Below are 4924 nucleotides of genomic sequence, written 5' to 3'. Positions count from 1 at the left end.
CTATCCACTACAAAGATTTTAGATGCCAATGGAATGGGAAAGGAAGTATTCTAGTCCACATGTCACTAGTGACTATTCATTTGTTCCTGAAAAGTCTGAATCTTCTCAGGGGAGAAATGAAATCAAGCAGTGAAGTCTCCTCTTGGCTATAAGAAAAAATACATGTCAATGTATATATTTTCAAACACATTGTCTGTGTTGGGGAGAGGTTAAAAATATGTTCCACCTGTATTTGGATCACTAAATCCCCTGAACTGCAGATGACTATACAAAAATCTGTGAAAATGAACATGAATCCCAGCAAATTCTGCTGTTCTGCTCTGTCTCCCTGAGGAACAGCCAAGATGAAAACCAGAATCAGACTATGATGCTATGCTACTCTGGTTTGGTTTTTCTTCCTGGCATGTTGTAACATCAGGGCTCGCTGTCTTAATTCTCCCAGAAATCCATGCACTCAGTCACTCAAAAGCCAATACTTCCAAACACAGAAAAAGAATGCATATCAGGCATCTAGGTTGAAATAATTCACCCCAGGACAAACTCACTAGGATGTTTTAAAGAGCCATGTTTAAAGAGCAGGCATTGGTCCAAGCTAGAGCATCCTGGAGTACTCTGCTTCCCTGAGATCTGACTGTGGTACAACCATCTCCATTCCACAGAAACACAACATAAACAATGCCTCAAACTGCCTGCTGTGGTCAGGGTATAAAATTTGAACCATCAATATCACTGCAATACAGGGAACTGTGTGTTCCAGTACCTGTTCCAGTGGAATCTGTAATTGCCAGTACCTGCAATGCAATGTGAGCTCTTTCCCAAGCAATGCAGCTAAATCAGTGCTCTTCTGCTGGGACCTCTATTCCTTTGAAGAGGATTTTCCCTTCAGGAGGTGGTGATGAGGGGCCACCAACACTATGGCACTATCCCATGGGAGGTAAGACTGTTGTCCTGGTTGTGGTTTCACTTCCCAAGGCCCAGTTGTACCATGGCTTCCTTCCGCCTCATCTATTTCCTTATTCCTGCCACTGATATAGGCACTTCACAGCTGTCAAATGATGCATTAGCACACATGGATCAGGCTCTGACTTCTCAGCCAGTCTGGCCACTTCACATTTCTGACACCATTTTCCACCAGTCCCTCCCTTGGAGAAAGCAATTTTTTGTCTCAGAGGTTTGCACTTCCCTGCAAACTCCCAAAAACTCAAGCTCACCAACCCACCACACATGCTCAGGTCTTCCATGCTTCCCAAACTGCTTGTAATGAAAATGTGTGTCACATACACAGAGCTGTTAACAGCACCGTTTTGCCAAAGCTGCTCAGAGAAACACTAGGAAATGTGCAGGCCCTGTGCATAGCTTATTTTAGCTTCTTTGTTCCAATAACCCACAGATTCACACCTCCCATTCTCTTGCTATCAGCAGTATTTTTGCCATATACAGAAATGTCTTAACATCTTTCTCAGTTCAGTTGTTCATTTGAGGTCAGTATAAAATCTCTAAGATTATTTGCTTAGATTTTTTTAAGTTCCTAAACAACATCTCAGTCAAAGCTTTGTCTGTCTGCTGTAAACTTCACTTGTGGTAGTCTGAATTCTCCTTACTGTCAGTCTATTATTCACTCCCCATAAAAGCCTCCTGAGACTGGATAATTCTCTTTATTTTTAATACCTATTGCCTTATCCAGAGCTTTCGGCGGTTCTTCTTCATTTTATACCAGCTCCAAAACAGGGTCTGGTTCCTTATCAAAGACACAGTCTCTGAAAACTGGAAAGAGATCAACTTTTTCACAAACTAACCTACTTTTTTGCGACTTTTTGGAGCTTTTTGTTTAATCTACACTGTTTAACATCTCACTTTTCCTCAGGGTGCAGAACTTGCTAAACTTCTGTCCTATTTTAAATCACCCATTTGTACTCAGGGCACAAAGTTGAAAACCAGAACCAAAAACTCAGCTATCATCATATTTCTAATATATTTCCTAAATATTTCCACAAATGGTACAATTTTGAGTGGCACCTTCCACCTATCAGTTCCCATTGCTGCTGAATTCAGTTTTCTGTGCTTGTGGAGACTGGGGCAAGGTGTCTCACTCCCTGATCTGTACCGTCCCTCTGCTCAGGGTATCTCCTTGGGTTGCCTCTAATTAATCACCAACAGGGACTGGAATTGTCCTGTTCCTACTCCAACCTGCCCAATGAGAACAGCCACACAAAACAAAATAGGGACACTTCCAAGGACAATGTGAGTCATTCCATGCATAACTGAATACATGCAGAGACTGCCAAGGTAAAATACGCACACACAAGTCAGCTTTTGCAGGGCAGTCCTCTGTGCAGAGTGTTTAAAGATTTAGATGCTAAATTCTTGATGATTTCAAATTAAATCCAGTACTTAGCAGTCTTTGAGGATCTGGATCATTCCCTAGAGGCTGAAATAGTAATCAGGATGGATGGGCATTGCATGTCATACTACCACCACTGAGTCTGAGAATGTATTCCCTAAAGAGCTTAACAGCAATAAAGAGCTCTGTAAAAAGCCCTGACCTTTCAGGGAATTACAGCATTCATTCCTCTTTGATGTGCTGTGCTTCTCTTGTGCATCTAAAATCCTATAAAGTGAATTAGAAATATCCTCTTCTACCAGCTGCCCAGAGGCCAGCAAAGGAAGATGGTAAAAAATCTCTCATGTATTTCTTGGAAATCTCAGTCATTCCTGGGACACAAAATCTCTGCTAACCATGAGCCTGAGTCACAACTCAGTCACAACACTGATATCTGCAGTCTGTTGACATGCTAGGGAAAAGATATCCAGAAATCATTATCTTTCTCTCCCTGCTGTGTGTCTCACCTGTATTGTGTCCAGCACAGCCCATGATTCAAAGCACTTCTGTCTTTGCAAGGTTTTTCCTGTTACAGACCAGAAACCTATAGCAAGGCAAAGCTGTACAATAGCCAACCCTCAGTCATACTGCAAATATATCAGGGCCCAGAAAAGCTGAAGATTTCAAATTCTGCATCAGAAAATGAGCCCGTGACCCCACATGTGGGGTTATCTGCCAGCCTAGCTTCCCCCTGAGCTCTGAACAAGCTTTGCCCTCCCTCCACAACCTCTTGGTAATAACTGCCAAGAGGAAACAACACAGCCACATGTAAGGGCAATTTCTTCCTTCCTTGTCCCTCTGGGGTTTGGTCTCTCTGAGATGTGTGCACAGGAGTCTCATTAGTCAGGCTAATCAACATTAGCACTGCTAGCAGGTGTGGGCTCTGTGGGCAGAAAGGCTGAGGAAAATGGAATTGCCATGTTAGGAATATAAGCACAGGTGACTCTGCTCTTCTGTACCTGTCTTCCAGGTGTAAGGGCAGGAGTGGCTCTGGGCAAGGATTTGGGAGAAGACAGGTCTGATCTCCACAGCTATTCCGGGACAGAGGAAGATGAGGAAGACATTGCAGAGGAACCCAAGCCACAAAGTAATAAAGAAGGAAGGAAAGGAGAGGGACCCAACAGGTTAAACAACAAGTTGAGTTCCATGAAGGGCAGGGGTAGTAAGAACAAGGATGAGGAAAGTAGGACAAGGGAAAACAGACTGGGAATGCAGGGACGTGATACCCTGCAAAGGATGACAGAGGAAAACAAATGTGGGCTGGCTTGCTTTTCCCCTTCTGGACACAATTAGTCCCAAAACAGAAGCTCTGGGGAGGGTGCCAGTGTTTGGATCAGAGCTGGAAGACTCCCATTTTAGGAAGAAAAAGCTTTTAAAGCAGGGCACTTTATCGCCTTCCCATGGTGAGGCCCAGAAAAGGGACAAGTGTGATCGCCCCACATTCATCTGAGCTTTTGTGGTCTTGCAGTAGAAAGCAGGAAGGCCTCCAGTGTGCTGAGAAAGAGGCTCTTTATCCCTACACCCTTGGGAAGAGGGTACTGGGGACGCAGGAGATGTGGTGCGGGTGTGGATGTTCATGGACTCATATCAGTATCCATTGTAAATGGATGCTTCATGATGAGCAGGATTGTCATGGGAAGTTCTGGGTGATGCTTGTGATAGGTGGTGCCACCTGAAATGTCACATTGCAGCACGTCCCATGCTCTGCAGGGTATCCCAAGCAGGGCAGACTGGGATTGCAGCATGTGCCCTAACACAAGAAATAATCAATCACTTCACTGTAGTATTTCAGTGCTTTGTGGTGGGCCCTGTTCAGCTATTTGAGCTTAATGGGGATGCCAGGGAGAATATCCACTGCAACCATAGAATCATAGGATCATTTGGTTGGAAAGGATGTATAAGATCATCAAATCCAACTCTTTCTCCAGCTATGTTAAGGCCACCACTATGTCCCTAAGTATCACATGATGACTCACACACTTCCCATCTTTCTGATTCCTTCTTCTTCAAATGTGTCAAAAAGCCCCCAGACTTCCCTGGCAGAGATGTGAGTTTCTCTAAGTGTTCTTCTAAGCAGCCAATGCTGACAGGATATAAAGGTCTTAGTTCATGAAACTGTCCTTCTTCATGATTCTTGTCAATAGTGTCAGAGATCAGATTAATTTGGGTATGGAGGTCTGGGTCTGAGTTCTAGCACAAGGGATTTTGCTTTTCCTTCATGGCTCTATGCACAGGACTGAGGTTCTTCTTTCCAGCTGCTATGCAATAAGAAAGAGCCTTTCAGATGAAATAAAGCCGAGTTTACATGCAGGAGAAAGTCCTTGTTCACCTCACAGCAATCTCAGGGAAAGCTCAGAGGAGCTTCTGTCATCCCAATGAGAAGGTAATGGAATCATAAAATACTCTGAGTTGGAAGTGACCCACAAGGATCATTGAACCCAACTCCTGGCCCTGCACAGGACCATCCCCAAGAGCCACACACCACAGCCAAGAACTCTGATCCAAACATATCTCCTCCAAGCACATCACCTATGATCTCAGTAG

This window comes from Taeniopygia guttata, chromosome 2 (genome assembly GCF_048771995.1).
Source record: "Taeniopygia guttata chromosome 2, bTaeGut7.mat, whole genome shotgun sequence".
Lineage (NCBI taxonomy): Eukaryota > Metazoa > Chordata > Aves > Passeriformes > Estrildidae > Taeniopygia > Taeniopygia guttata.
This window is presented reverse-complemented; position numbering follows the sequence as displayed.